Raw genomic sequence first — 17,391 nt, 5'->3', positions numbered from 1 at the left:
CAAAAGAAACGAATCTCCATCCAAACAATCGACTCTGCACAAAGCAATAAAGTTGTAAAAAATTTGGCAGAAAATATAAGTTAAATCCTGGATGAATGACTTGGCAACTACAATAAAGGACTTATTTTCAAATTGCAACAATGGAATAGTTAAAAATGATAGTTTGTGATATTTTTACTCTCTTTCACTTTTTAATTCATTTTTTGGATTCTCTTTACGTAGTTGGCAAATAAACACTTTCGATTCATTTTAAATAGAAAGGGATATTTGCAAAGAAAAAATTAAATATATAAACTCCTACTCACGTCAAATATATAATATTTATGCAATTTTGTGAAATTTTTTCAATTTATCAAACATTTAAAAAAAAACATCATGTACTTTTTCTATAAAATGCAATCTACTAAGTTGCATTCATTTTTTCGTTTATTTGTTGAAAAAGCCACAAAACTATTTTTAAGGGAATTTTTATTTTATTTCCATTTTTCGTTTCATTTTTCGCAATATTGTCTTCCTGCATTGTAAATGTCTGAATGCTATTTACAAGTATATACATTTTATTTATCAACTTGTTGGTTTGAAAAACTTTATTTATGGTCATAATATGTACATAATCATAGTTATATACGTTATTTAGTTTTTTCCAGAGACTTTAGATTTTTATCACCACAATAAAACTAAAATTGAAATTATAACTTTAGTTTTATTTTGTACATAAAAAAATTTATTATTTCTACTATAATTTACAATTAAAGAAAAAGTACAATAATTGTTCTATTTAAGGAAAATTTTATATAAATTGTGTTTAAAAACTATGTCTGGAATTAGAACTGTACTAGAACTGAACTAGAACTGAACTAGAACTGAACTAGAACTGAACTAGAACTGAACTAGAACTGAACTAGAACTGAACTAGAACTGAACTAGAAACTGAACTAGAACTGAACTAGAACTGAACTAGAACTGAACTAGAACTGAACTAGAACTGAACTAGAACTGAACTAGAACTGAACTAGAACTGAACTAGAACTGAACTAGAACTGAACTAGAACTGAACTAGAACTGAACTAGAACTGAACTAGAACTGAACTAGAACTGAACTAGAACTGAACTAGAACTGAACTAGAACTGAACTAGAACTGAACTAGAACTGAACTAGAACTGAACTAGAACTGAACTAGAACTGAACTAGAACTGAACTAGAACTGAACTAGAACTGAACTAGAACTGAACTAGAACTGAACTAGAACTGAACTAGAACTGAACTAGAACTGAACTAGAACTGAACTAGAACTGAACTAGAACTGAACTAGAACTGAACTAGAACCTGAACTAGAACTGAACTAGAACTGAACTAGAACTGAACTAGAACTGAACTAGAACTGAACTAGAACTGAACTAGAACTGAACTAGAACTGAACTAGAACTGAACTAGAACTAGAACAGAACACTAGAACTGAACTAGAACAGAACAAGAACAGAACTAGAACAGCACTAGAACAGAACTAGAACTGATCTAGAACTGAACTAGAATAGAACTAGAACTGAACTAGAACTGACCTAGATCTGAACTAGAACTGAACTAGAACTGAACTAGAACTGAACTAGAACTGAACTAGAACTGAACTAGAACTGAACTAGAACTGAACTAGAACTGAACTAGAACTGAACTAGAACTGAACTAGAACTGAACTAGAACTGAACTAGAACTGAACTAGAACTGAACTAGAACTGAACTAGAACTGAACTAGAACTGAACTAGAACTGAACTAGAACTGAACTAGAACTGAACTAGAACTGAACTAGAACTGAGAACTGAATGGGGTAACAAACGCAACCCTTATTCTTTCAGTATTAAAAATTACAAAAACGACAAGAAAATTTATGAGTTAGTAAATCCTCTTTAAATATTTATAAGAATTATTTAAGACAAAATTTATATAAAATTCCCTAAATGATAATGCAATGACAATATATTATCACTTACCAAACTATTAATCATTGTCTTTATTCAAGACATTTAACATTAATATATATTTATGTACTCGTTACACAAGCATTTTTTTCATATAGAGAAAATTAAAAATCATTTCTACTATTTTGACCTTTTTTTCTATGTTTGTATTATAAAAGTAAAACGGAAATAATATTCAATATCGAGTTGCTATTTTTAGCTACTAGAAAGCATTGCTGTCTTAGATATTTTATTTTACTTTTTTGCTTTTGAAATTTACTTAACGTAAGAGTTGGTAACAACCCTTATTAACCGGCTTCCATACTGAGTTGCCGGGTATTACATTTTTGTTTTTACTGACTAAACTAAACTCCCCTCACAGCATGAGAATACTTTTACTTCACTAGAGATTCTTATTTTTTCTTGAATTAGGTAAATAGCAGTAGTCAACAAAGTTAAGTCACATACACACACGGTGCGTTCTTCAAATATTTATGTGAATCTTAAATAAATGTTGTCTTAACAGTTGGATGTCAAATATAAATTATTCTATTACCTTATCTATAAACAGTATTAGCTATTATTTATAAAAATTAAGAAAATATTTAAGTGAACATTGGGGTAAGAAAGTATGAATAGTTAGTTATATCAATTGTGGAGGAAGTCTTTAATTTGGACTAAAGAATAGTACAGTCTTTAGTCTGGACTATAGAACAGTCTATAGTATGGTCTGGACTATAGAACAGTCTATGGTCTGAACTATAGAACAGTCTATGGTCCGGACTATAGTCTGGACTGTAGAATAGTCTATAGTCTGGACTGTAGGACAGCCTATAGTCTGGACTATAGAACAGTCTATGGTCTGAACTATAGAACAGTCTATGGTCCGGACTATAGAACAGTCTATGGTCCGAACTATAGTCTGGACTGTAGAATAGTCTATAGTCTAGACTGTAGGACAGTCTATAGTCTGGACTATAGAACAGTCTATATTCTGGACTATAGAACAGTCTATATTTTGGGCTATAGAACAGTATATAGCCTGGATTATAGAACAGTATATAGCCTGGACTATAGAACAGTCTATAGCCTGGACTATAGAACAGTCTATATAGACTATAGAACTGTCTATAGTCTGAACTATAGAACAGTCTATAATCTGGTCTATAGAACAGTCTATAGTGTTGACAATAGATCAGTCTGGACTATAGATCAGTCTATAGTCTGGACTATAGATCAGTCTATAGTCTGGACTATAGATCAGTCTATAGTCTGGACTATAGATCAGTTTATAGTCTGGACTATAGATCAGTCTATAGTATGGACTATAGATCAGTTTATAGTCTGGACTATAGATCAGTCTATAGTCTGGACTATAGATCAGTCTATAGTCTGGATTATAGATCAGTCTATAGTCTGAACTATAGATCAGTCTATAGTCTGGACTATAGATCAGTCTATAGTCTGGACTATAGATCAGTCTATAGTCTGGACTATAGATCAGTCTATAGTCTGTACTATAGATTAGTCTATAGTCTGGACTATAGATCAGTCTATAGTCTGGACTATAGATCAGCCTATAGTCTGGACTATAGAACAGTCTATAGTCTGGACTATAGAACAGTCTATAGTCTGGACTATAGAACAGTCTATAGTCTGGACTATAGAACAGTCTATAGTCTGGACTATAGAACAGTCTATAGTCTGGACTATAGAACAGTCTATAGTCTGGACTATAGAACAGTCTATAGTCTGGACTATAGAACAGTCTATAGTCTGGACTATAGAACAGTCTATAGTCTGGACTATAGAACAGTCTATAGTCTGGACTATAGAACAGTCTATAGTCTGGTCTATAGAACAGTCTATAGTCTGGTCTATAGAACAGTCTATAGTCTGGTCTATAGAACAGTCTATAGTCTGGTCTATAGAACAGTCTATAGTCTGTACCTATAGGTTAGTCAATAGTCTGTACTATAGATTAGTCTATAGTCTTGAATGAAGGAATGTTTGCTAAAACTAAAAGAACTTTTGAACTAATTCTTTCTCTTTTTTATGGTCTTACTGTGATTTTGTCTGTTTATAGTGCTTGTAATAAGGCTTAATTTCAAATTGCTTCTCTACTGATGACATTATTGCAGTTAAAGCCGTACAATGACATGGTTTAAAAAATATTTCTGTAAATCATTGCACTCACTTTGTCTGCTAAAAGTTTTGTTAATTTTCTCTCCATATCCATTTATAGAACAGCTGTACTGTACGACTTCTAATCTAATTCATTAAATACACTGATGGCATGTGTAGTGAGTTGAAAAAATTACAAAATATGTGAAAATTGTAATAAATGCGTAGAAGTCAAGATAAAGTGCTTTATCATGCTTTCAACATAATGCTTACAAATCAGTGATTGGCACTTATGGCTAACAGGTGACGTATGCATACACTCAAAAAATCTATAGTTGAATCAATACAGTTTAGTTTCAATAGTACAGTAAAATACTTGAAGCAAATACGAATGTGGCTTAAAATAGAGAATATAATAAGGAAATGGTCAGTTTTTGGCAGAGTTAAGAACTTGCTATTCGATTTGCATGATCAGGCCAATTAATCATTTTGACACTATTTAATATTATTATGTCAGAATTGGTTAAGTAGTAGTTCTTAGTGCCGAATAAATTCGTTATTGCAGAACTAGTTCAATGATCTCTTGGAGCTGTTATAGTGTATCACAAACCATGTAAAGTGTTCACTTGAAAAGTGACTAAATTTAATTAATTAAATGAACATTGTTTTACCTGAAAAAAATAATTAAACATGCGCATATCAATTTTCTATAAACTAATAAACTTTGAACGAGGGTCGTATTTATGAAAATATTATAGAAATAGAACATTTTAAAAAAGAGGGAACTGATCGCATACATTTGATAAAGACGAAATATGATCAGAAACTTTCTATAAAGAAGAAATTGATCGCAAATTTTCTATAAAGAGAAAATTATGAGTCAATTGATAACTTTTGATAAATAGAACATTTGATCACTTACTTTCTATAAAGAAGAAACTGATCGCAAATTTTTTATAAAAACAAAATTTTTCGAAAATTTTCTATAAAGTGAAAACTGATCGCAAATTTAGTGTTATGAGTCTGATCACTTCTGTTTCTAAGAAAATTTATTGGAAATTTTCTATAAAGAGAAAACAGATCACAGATATTGTTTTACGCGGTAATTGATCGGTTATTTTCTATAAAGAGAAAATTGATCGCAAATTTTCCTTAAGAGAGTGAAATTTGATCACAAATTATCTGTAAAGAGACATATTTTATAAAACTTAACAAAATTTTCCTGTTAATCCTCATTGGTATTAAAGGATCATGGTTTTCAATGGTTCTTTTCTATTAAACAAATTGCTTTTATTAATTTCGAAAAGTACTTAATCATTGAATTTAATATATTTTAGAGAGTATAACATTTCATTGGAATTAATTATACATACATATGTATGTGTTTTCACAATTAAAGTTTTTGTTAAATTTTCTTTATACGAGCATAAATTATAATTTAATAGAGATGAAAATTGTAGTGAAATTAATTATAATGTAAATTGAAATATGTAAATGAATTTAATTAATTATGTGGTCAGAACACGCATAAATTTATTAGTTTTTTTCCGAATTTTTTTTTTAAATTAATAAATGCACTATTTTGGGGGGGGATAAGCAAGTTAATTAGGAAGCCTAAATAGCCGAAAATTACTTCCAATCGTTTTATACAGAATTTTGGAAAAACTTTTTAGTAGTAAATTTCTATTTAAGTTAAAACTTTTTAAATTAAGTTTGTCCATTAAACTATTTAAGTTTAATTGATATATTTGATATATTTTATTTTCATATAACATTTGAAATGATATCAAGTACCTATTGAACTGTTAACAAATAGTACTAAGCAAAAGGTTCCAATTGTGAGTTTAATTAAATTTCAACACTTTGGTTTCTATGACAAATAACCCCACAGTTTTAGATGGGGCATAGAACACAATAATAACAGATATTTCAAAATTGTAATTTCGTTCAAATTTTCTGTTTATAGCTAATTTTCGATCAATTTTCATTCTGTAGTATTGCCTGTGGACCAGTCCATAGTCTTAAAGTTAGCTTTAACTATAGGTCAGTCTGTAGTCTTTACTGTAGATCACTAAGTAATCTCGACTATAGATCAGCTCATAGTCTCTACTGCTGATAAGTCTATAGTATTAACTATAGATGAGCCTGTGGATCAGTCCATAGTCTTAACGTTAGCTTTAACTATGGGTCAGTCTGTAGTACTTACTGTAGATCACTATGTAATCTCGACTATAGATCAGCTCATAGTCTCGACTGCTGATCAGTCTATAGTATTAACTATAGATGAGTCTATAGTCTCCAATACTATGAGAGGCTCTATACTATAGAGACTATAGACTCTATAGTCTCGACTATAGGTCAGTCCATAGACTTAACTACTATATAGATCAGTCTTCAATATTTTTTTTTTATATATCGAATTTTTGATAAATTTAATTTCTGTCTGTAGTATTGACTGAAGATCAGTCAATAGTCATAACTTTAGCTTTGACTATAGGTCAGTCTATATTCTTTACTATAGATCACAATGTAATCTCGACTTATAGTCTGGACTACTGATCAGTCTTTAGTATTCACTATAGGAAAATCAATAGTCTATAGATTTATCTCTAGTCTTAATTATATATGAGTCTATAGTCTCGACTATAGATCAGTCAATAAACTACTATATAGATCAGTTACATATACTTACTGAAGATCCGTCCATAGTCTTAACTTTAGCTTCGACTATAGGTGAGTCTATAGTCATTACTGTAGATCACTATATAATCTCGACTATAGATCGGCTTTTAGTCCCGACTATTGATCTGTCTATAGTATTCACTATAGATTAAGCTATAGTTTATAGTCTTAATTATATATGAGTCTATAGTCTCTACTATAGATCAGTCTATAGACTTAACTACTATATAGATCAGTCTTCAATTTTCTTTTTATATAAAATTACCGATAAATTTACTTTCTGTCTGTAGTATTGACTGAAGATCAGTCCATAGTCTTAACTTTAGCTTTGACTATAGGTCAGTCTATAGTCTTTACTGTAGATCACTATATAATCTCGACTATAGATCGGCTTAAAGTCTCGACTACTGATCAGTCTATAGTATTCACTATAGATTAATCTATAGTCTTAATTATATATGAGTCTATAGAGATGATTTTAGATTAGTCTATAGTCTTTGCTATAGATCAGTTAATATAGTCTTTACTACAGATCTGTTAGTCTATAATCCTAACTATAGATATGTCTTTAGTCCTGACTATAATAAGGTCAATATATAGTATTGACTATAGAACAGTAAATAGTCTTGATCATTGATCAGTTTATAATTTTGTCAATAGATTACTTCATAGTTGACTTTATAGCTAAAGTCAATTTTCTTTATAAATTCGATTTTTTCTGTAAATATTCTTTAATTTTCTTTCCATTGAAAATTTTCTTTTTATAGAAAATTTTCGATCAAATTTTCTTTTCACTCCGACAAAAACTATCGGGTTTTTAAAACCGTAATTGTAATGTGTTCGAGTTGTGGAGCACAATACTTATGGGATTTTCTATCAACATACCACAATTGAAATGGATTTTATTTGTACCAAAAAGGAATTTGTTTTAATCTTTTTTTTTTGGCAAAATCAAGGAAGCAATTTACGAAAAATTTGCATTGACATATGCATATGCAGTAGTACATATAGTATCAATCAATAGATTTAAAGGAATGAAATTGTTTGGTTAAGAATTTCAATAAATTTTTCATAAACCTTTAATAAATTGTTATGAATAAGGGAGTAAGTATACAAAAGTTCTGTTTTTACAATGGCATAAGTTTGTGTGATAACTTTCCAAGCTTTATTATTGTATTGTGGATTTGGGATTGAATATGGGTGTTGAGGAAAACACAGCTATCTAGTTCGTATAAATATAGTTGCAAATTTTGTATATTCTTGAACAATATCTAACTTTTTCTTATAAACGTCATGTGATTACGCTTCATATGTGCATATATTTTCTGATATTCCCTATTGTCATTTTCATTTTTGAACGGTAGTTCTAGATTGAATGCGTTCATTTATATTGATATAAATGGTTGATATTATGTCATGTGTTTGTTGATTGCAGTAGCCATGGTAAAACACTTTAGGTGTTTGTTGGTTAAAAAGTTTTTTAATGCTATTATATATACGTAAATACTACTATTAAATAAATAAAACAATTTGACATTTACAATCCATTAAGTTCTTGAAGTAGTTTTTTTCCCCAAACACGTATGCAAAATTGCTTTTGTGAGGTAGAAAATAGTTAAAATATTGAATATAATGTTAATTTCGGATTTAATGACAAAAGTTTTTTGTTGATAAAAACAACAAAACTTGTACTAAAATAGATGAGTCTATAGTCTGGACTATAGTTGAGTCTATAGACGAGACTATAGATTAGTATATAGTCTGGACTAAAGATCAGTCTATAGTATGGACTATAGATCAGTGTATGGTTTTGACTATAGATTGGTCTATAGTCTAGACTATAGATTAGTCTATAGACTTGACTATAGATTATTCTTGACTATAGATCAGTCTATAGTATTGACTATAGATCAGTCTATAGTCAATACTATAGATCAGTTTATAGTCTTAACGATATAGGCTTGATACTAAAAAGATCAGTCTATATTCCTGACTATAGATCAATCTATAGTCCTGAGTATAGATTAGTCTATAGTCTTGACTATAGATTGGTCTATAGTCTTGACTATAGATTAGTCTATAGACTTGACTATGGATTAGTCTGTAGACTTGACTATAGATTAGTTTGTAGACTCTCCTACAGATTAGTCTATAGTCTTGACTATAGATCAGTCTATAGTATTGACTGTAGAGCAGTATATAGTACTACTATATAATATACTATATATCAGTCTATAGTCTTAACGATATAGGTTTGATATTATAAAGATCAGTCTATATTCTTGACTATAAATCAGTCTATAGTCTTAAATATAGATCAGTCTATATTTTTGACTATAGATCAGTCTACATTATTGACCATAGATTAGTCTATAGTCTTGACTTTAAATCAGTCTATAGTCTTGACTATAGATTAGTCTGTAGTTTTGACTAGAGATCAGTATTAAGCCTTGACTATAGATTAGCCTATAGTCTTGACTGTAGATCAGTCTATAGTCTTGACTATAGATCAGTCTTTAGTCTTGACTTTAGATCAGTCTATAGTCTTGACTATATATCAGTCCATAGTATTGACTATAGCTCAGTCTATAGTCTTGACTATATATCAGTCTATAGTATTGACTATAGCTCAGTCTATAGTCTTGACTATAGATCAGTCTAACGTCTTGACTATAGATCAGTCTATAGTCTTGACTATAGATCAGTTTATAGTCCTCACTATAAATCAGTCTATAGTCTTGACTGTAGATCAGTCTAACGTCTTGACTATAGATTAGTCTATAGTTTTGACTATAGATCAGTCTGTAGTCTTGATTATAGATCAGTCTAACGTCTTGACTATAGATCAGTCTATAGTCTTGACTATAGATTAGTCTATAGTCTTGACTATGGATCAGTCTATAGTCTTAAATGTAGATCAGTCTATATATAGTCTGGACTGTAGATCAGTCTAACGTCTTGACTATAGAGCAGTCTATAGTCTTGACTATAGATCAGTTTATAGTCCTCACTATAGATCAGTCTATAGTCTTGGCTATTAATCAGTCTATAGTCTTGACTGTAGATCAGTCTATAGCCTCGACTATTGATCAGTCTATAGTCTTGACTATACATCAGTCCATAGTCTTGACGATTGATCAATCTATATTCTTGACTACTGATCAGTCTGTATTTTTGACTATAGTCTTGACTATAGATCAGTCAATAGCCTTGACTATTGATCTGTCTATAGTCTTGACAATAGATCAATTTATAATCTTCAGTCGCGACTATAGATCAATCAATAGTCTCGACTATAGATTAGTCTATAGTCTCGATTATAGATCTGTCTATAGTCTCTATAGATCAATTTACAGTCAACGCTATAAGTTTGATAATAAATCAGCCGATAGTCTTGATTATAGAACAGTCTATGGTCTTGTCTGCAGAACATCGTTCTACGACTTTTTTCGTATTTTAAATTTAAAATTTATTTTTTTTATAAAAATGTTATTGTCTAAAATCTTATTAACTTACCAGTTGATTTAATTTTTAATTAGCATAAATCCTGATAATAAATGCATAAACACATATGTGTTATGAGCTTTTGGTAATTATGATGAATATTATTAATTTTTTAAACCTGCAAAAAATATAAATAATTTGAATTTAAATTACTTAAATTAATTATGTGTATTAAATTAACAAATATGCTAAAGAGCTTTAAATTGCAATTGAAATAATCTAAAACAAATGCAAAATACAAATGCAACTAGACATTTATGTATGTATGTAGTTTTTTTAAAGGTTGATGACTTCTAGTTTAACTCTTTTTAACACTCTTACTTATTAATAAAATTGTATAATTTTATTCACTTTTAATCTTAACAAAAATTCCAAGCCTTCAATAAATTTAATTTAAAAAATTTCTTTTTTAAATTCTACGCACAAAATACACAATAAAAGTAGATTCGTCGTGCTATTGTCTAAACCATCGTAATCATCAAGCACGACACCAGAAAAAAATCCATAAACACGTACTCTCTATAGACAAATATGTTCGTTCTTAACCAATATATATTGCCCTCACTACAATGTTCCAATGTCCAGTGCTAGAATACAAAATCCACAACAATACTCTAGTGAAATAACCGAATCAACAAAACAACGATCATTGACTTAGGTTAGTTTACATTTCAAACCTCAAATATTGGTCGAAAGATGGGGTATAAGGGGGTACTGAAAGTAAATAGGCAGATATACACAATACTACTTGATATCTTTATAACATTCAACGCACACAGAAATACTAAAGTATACAAATATGTACATACATGTATGAGTATTGTGGGCTAATCCCACAAACCAATACACATTTTTAACACACAAACTTAGAGCCGTAATCATGACGAGTTTGTTAGTATGTAATAATATTTGTATTCACAAAAAACAGAATCAAAAAATCCGGTTGTAATTTATTTCTTTTTTTTTTGTTTAGAATACTGGTGTGACAACAAAGAATTCAAATAAAATTACTAAGAAAAACAAATAACAATAGAAATTGTATGTTCGGCTGTCGAGACTCTGCTATGCAAAAGAACTAAAACAATAGTGAGATTTTATTAAAAATATACTAAAATACTGAATATTGGTCAGTAAATAGGATTGACTATAATTCAGCTTCTTTTCCTAGACCACATAATATCAGTATATAGTCTTACAGATCAGTTTATAGTCCTGCATATACATATATCAGTCTATAGTCTTGTCTATAGATCAGTCTGCAGTCATGTTTACGGTCTTAACTATTGATTAGTTTATGTTTATAGTCTTACCATAGATCAGACTATATTATTGATTATAGATCAGTCTATAGTCTTGACCTTAGATCACTCTATAGTCTTGACTATAGATCACTACAGATCAGTCTATATCTTGACTATAGATGATTTATAGTCTTGACCATAGATCAGTCTATAGTCGAGACCATAGATCAGTCAATAGTTTTGACTATAGATCACTCTATAGTCTTCACTCTAGAGCAGTCGATAGTCTTCACTATAGATAAATTTATAGTCTTAACTATAGATCAGTCTATAGTCTTGACTAAAGATCAGCCTATAGTCTGGACTACAGATCAGCCTATAGTATTAACTATAGATCAGTCAATAATTTCGAGAACTGTCTATAGTATTGACTAGAGATCAGTTTATAATCTTGTCTATTAACAGTCAATAGTCTTGTCTATAGATCAGTCAATAGACTTCGCTAAAGATCAGTCTATAGTTTTAACTATGGATCAGTCTATTGTCTTGTCTATAGATCTCTCAATAGTCTTCACTAAAGATCAGTCTATAGTCTTAACTATGGATCAGTCTATATTATTGTCTATAGATCAGTCAATAGTCTTCACTAAAGATCAGTCTATAGTCTTAACTATGGATCAGTCTATAGTTCAGTCTATAGTCTTGACTGTAGATCAGTCTATAGTCTTGACTTAAGATCAGCCTATAGTCTGGACTATAGATCAGCCTATAGTATTAACTATAGATCTGTCAATAATCTCGAGAACTGCCTATAGTATTGACTAGAGATCAGTTTATAGTCTTGTCTATTAACAGTCAATAGTCTTGTCTATAGATCGGTCAATAGTTTTCACTAAAGATCAGTCTATAGTCTTAACTATGGATCAGTCTATATTCTTGTCTATAGATCAGTCAATAGTCTTCACTAAAGATCCGTCTATAGTCTTAACTATGGATCAGTCTATAGACTTGACTATAGATCAGGCTATAGTCTTAACTATAGATCAGTCTATAGTCTTGTCTATAAATTAGTCTTTATTCTTGACTATAGTTCAGTCTATAGTCTTGACTATAGATCAGTCTATAGTTTTGACTATAGAACAGTTTATAGTCATGACTATAGATTAGTCTATAGATCAGTCTATAGTCTTCACTAAAGATCAGTTTATAGTCTTAACTATAGATCAGTCTATAGTCTTAACTATAGATCAGTCTATAGTCTTGACTATAGATCAGTCTATAGTCTCGACTATAGACCAGTCTACAGTCTTGACTATAGATCAACCATAGATCAGACTATAGCTTTCTTTGAAATTTTTTAAATAATATATAATCCGATTAGGGGCTCTGCTGTGCGACTACGTCTAACCATAATTTCTCAATCCAATTAATGTTTATACATACACTCCTTTCACATACGCTTTAAAAAACAAAATTTCCCGAAGAAGCCTTAACTCAATTTTAAGACATCACGACTTTACTACATTCTTACTGCCACACTTCTTCATTTACTTCTTTTGCCACTTTATCTATACAATTTCTTATTGTTTATTGCTTTTTCATAACAATGTTGCATAGTTATTGCCGCTGCAGTTGCATGAGGCAAGAAAGAAAAGAAAATAAATTGTATTTCCATTATAAAAATCCTGTTAAACCAGTTTCTTTAGAGACAATAACAATTTCTTTCTTATGTTTGGTTTGGTTTGTTTTTCTTTAATTTTGATTTTGTTTAACATTTGATACGTATTTACACGACTGGTCAGGTGGTCATAAAGATACAACATACAACACAACTACATATAGATGTATGTATATGGCATGAAGTATATACCTGCAATAAATAAATCCTTTGTACATATGTATCTAGATGCTAATATCTATGTTTGTGTGCATACTGCAGCTGCAACAACGAACATATATTTAATCGTTATTTGTTGTTGCTATTTATCTACGTGTCTTATGTTTACTCAATGGCATGTGTTTGTTTTGTACTTATTTATTTCTCCATATGTGTGCTCACAACTATAGCAACAGTTGCACTTGCGCATGTCATGTTTAGATACAAATGTATCTATACCATGCTGTGCTGCATTTGCTGCTGTTGTACAGGTGCCATTATCTCTTTCATATTTTTTTCCAATTCGATTATTTTTACCTTGTTTCCAGCCGTACGTGTAGATATATTAAAAATTTATGCAATTATTACAATTTTGTTTTCTTGTTTTTATTTTTATATTTTTTTCGGTCTCTCTTGTGTATTAACTACAATATATTTCTTTAATTCTATGAAAAATTATTTAAAATAATCAAGTATTATTTTTTGTTGTTTAATTTATTATAAGCAAATTGTAATCATCTGTATAAAACCAGACCAGGGAAGATTAATAATGAAATACGTCAGTATATGTAAATATATTATAAAGAATGCTGTGTGTAAATCTATATGATTTATGATTTTTTTACTTTTTACATTTTTTAAGACTTTATAATATAAAAAGCAATTTAGCATAAAATGGGGCAGGTCAGATTTGACTTAATGTTTTTTGTATGTTCGAAGATTGATTTAATCTAGCAAAAGGGGAGTGACAAATGGTAACGCTTCTTTTTTTGAAAATGTTTATCATTTTAGCAGTCAGGTAGTAAGTAGTACACACAAAGTACAATCAGAAAAGAATATATGAAATATAAATTTTCAGATTGACTTAATAAACTAAGGAATACTTTAGAACCCTATATAGATTAAAGAAGACTAATCTGCATCCAAAACAATAGATTGAAATATAAACAAGAGTCATGTATAGAGATTTATAGTCAAGAAAATGGAATAATCTATAGTAAAGACAATAGACAAACTGGTCAATAGAAAAAACTATAGATTGGTCTATAGCCATAACAATAGACTCAGCAATAATCGCGCCTACAGACTAATCTATATTCAAGACTGATCGCAATTCCAGACTATAGACTGATATATACTCAAGACTATAGACTGATCTATAGTCAAGACTATTGACTGATCTATAGTCAAGACTATAGAGTGATCTATAGTCAAGACTATAGACCGATCTATAGCCAAGACTATAGACTGATCTATAGCCAAGGCTATAGACTGATCATTAGTCAAGACTATAGACTGATCTATAGCCAAGACTATAGACTGATCTATAGCCAAGACTATAGACTGATCATTAGTACAGACTATAGAGTAATCATTAGTAAAGACTATAGACTGATCTATAGTCAAAACTATAGACTGATCTATAGTCAAGACTATAGACTGGTCTATAGTCAAGACTACAGATTGACCTGTAGTCAAGACTATAGACTTACCTATAGTCAAGACTATGAACAGAGTCAAGACTATAGACTAATCAGAGGTCAAGACTATATTCTGATCTATAGTCAAGACTATAGACTAATCAGAAGTCAAGACTATAGACTGATCTATAGTCAAGACTATAGACTGATCTATAGTCAAGACTATAGACTGATCTATAGTCAAGACTATAGACTGATCTATAGTCAAGACTATAGACTGATCTATAGTCAAGACTATAGACTGATCTATAGTCAAGACTATAGACTGATCTATAGTCAAGACTATAGACTGATCTATAGTCAAGACTATAGACTGATCTATAGTCAAGACTATAGACTATAGACTGATCTATAGTCAAGACTATAGACTGATCTATAGTCAAGACTATAGACTGATCTATAGTCAAGACTATAGACTGATCTATAGTCAAGACTATAGACTGATCTATAGTCAAGACTATAGACTGATCTATAGTCAAGACTATAGACTGATCTATAGAGGTCAATACTATATTCTGATCTATAGTCAAGACTATAGACTAATCAGAAGTCAAGACTATAGACTGATCTATAGTCAAGACTATATTCTGATCTATAGTCAAGACTATAGACTGATCTATAGTCAAGACTATAGACTGATCTATAGCCAAGACTTTAGACTGATCTATAGTCAAGACTATAGACTGATCTATAGTGATGATCATAGACTGAACTATAGTCAAGACTATAGATTGATCTATAGTCATGTCTATAAACTGATCTGTAGTCAAGACCACAGACTGACCTATATTCAGGACTATAATCTCGATTATAAAATAAATGAACAGTAATTAAACTTTTTGATTTATCTAATAAAGTAATTTAATTTTACCATTGCAGATAAAATAATTTTTTTTTTCACAGAATTCATTCATATTTCTTTAAAATAAAATTGAATAATTTTTCTCATCATATATTTTAGCCTAAAACGTGATGTCTGTTTAATTTAATATAAACATTTTACCAGATAACTTGTTATAAACATTTTCTTTCGTTTTTGTAATTTATATTTTGAGTTAGTTCTATAATTAAATTATTTCTTTTTATACCCTACACCACTTTAGTGGGGAGGGTATATTGGATTTGTGCTGATGTTTGTAACATACAAAAATATTCGTCCTAGACCCACCTTAAAGTATACCAATCGGCTTAGAATCGTTTTCTGAGTCGATTAAGCTATGTCCGTCCGTCCGTCCGTCCGTCCGTCTGGCCGGCTGGCTGGCTGGCTGGCTGTCCATGTAAACCTTGTGCGCAAGGTACAGGTCGCAATTTTCAAGATAATTGGATGAAATTTGGCACGCACGTTTTATTTGACCCAAGGACGAAGCCTATTGAAAATGGTTAAAATCGGTCCATTATTTCACCTAGCCCCCATAGAACAGAACCCCCCGAAAAGGGCTTCTGAGCTCATAATTATTTTAAATATACAGATATATCGATAAAATACGGCACAACCAAGTTTTATAGAAGTCTTGATGACCCTGCCAAATTTCATAAAGATGGGGCCCCATTTGACCCTAGCTCCCATACAAAGTCCCCTTCAGAAAATTACTTGAATGTCCCAAATTAACTTATAAACACAAATATCGCGATGAAATTCAGCACAATAAAATATTATGTAAATATAAATATATTCACAAAATTTTATCGGGCTTGGTCCATATTTGCCCCTAGCCCCCATATAAAGCCTCTTTCAGAAAATTAGTTTTTCATCCATAAATTGCTTAAATGTATCGGAACAAGGGAATATTGAAGATAAATGCTTTATTATGAAAAATAAATCACATTTAATATTCATAACTGGTGTAGGGTATCATATGGTCGGCCACGCCCGACTATACTTTCTTACTTGTTTTATATTCATATTTTTCCATATAAAACAGTCTTCAGCTTAATTTACATTTACAACTAAATAGTACAACATGAATAATAAAGCAATTGCCAAGCATTTTAGTTTTTAATAATGTTTTCGTTTTCATAATATACACTCTTGAAAGACACTACACGGAGTAACAAAAAATTGCTTTTTTGAAAATGACATTAGAATTGGACAAAATGATGTTCAAAAGTTTGTGAAACAATCTTCTAATTTAAAAAAAAAATTGGAATTGGAACTACTTTCCTTTGGATTTTATTAAAATGATTTCCGGCCTACTATGAACAAGTCTTAGTGTTCTTCCTTACAGAAGCTCCCAAATCTTTGTTGCACTGTGTTATAATTTTTGAAGGTAAAAAACAACAATAGTTTAAGTACTCGAGTATAATTTGGCTTTTGTTTTTGCAGCCAAATACAATGTTAACTTATTTATGTACGTAAGTATGTATGTAAATGAGTAATACCGGTTATAGCTACTTCAGGCTATAATATTATAATCATAGCTATCTAGTACTGTTGTCTCTTGACTCTTTGTCTCTAAAGTAGAGAGAAAAAGCTATTAAAAACGAAACAAAAATTAGTTTTTTTTTCTTCGAAAGTATTTAGATGAGAGT

General features: G+C 30.3%; 1 long non-coding RNA gene across 1 annotated transcript in view; it reads right to left on the bottom strand.

Moving 5' to 3' along the window:
* LOC119608113 overlaps positions 1–17,391 on the bottom strand; it is a 79,552-nt gene that overhangs the window by 56,457 nt on the left and 5,704 nt on the right. Inside the window, exon 2 of the long non-coding RNA XR_005231793.1 lies at positions 10,277–10,382. This is a non-coding gene — a long non-coding RNA (uncharacterized LOC119608113). The remainder of the gene's footprint in view (positions 1–10,276; positions 10,383–17,391) is intronic.

This window comes from Lucilia sericata, unplaced genomic scaffold (genome assembly GCF_015586225.1).
Source record: "Lucilia sericata isolate MDLA Ls3-8-SP2 unplaced genomic scaffold, ASM1558622v1 Contig000793F_arrow, whole genome shotgun sequence".
In the NCBI taxonomy this organism is placed as follows: domain Eukaryota; kingdom Metazoa; phylum Arthropoda; class Insecta; order Diptera; family Calliphoridae; genus Lucilia; species Lucilia sericata.
This window is presented reverse-complemented; position numbering and strand designations above follow the sequence as displayed.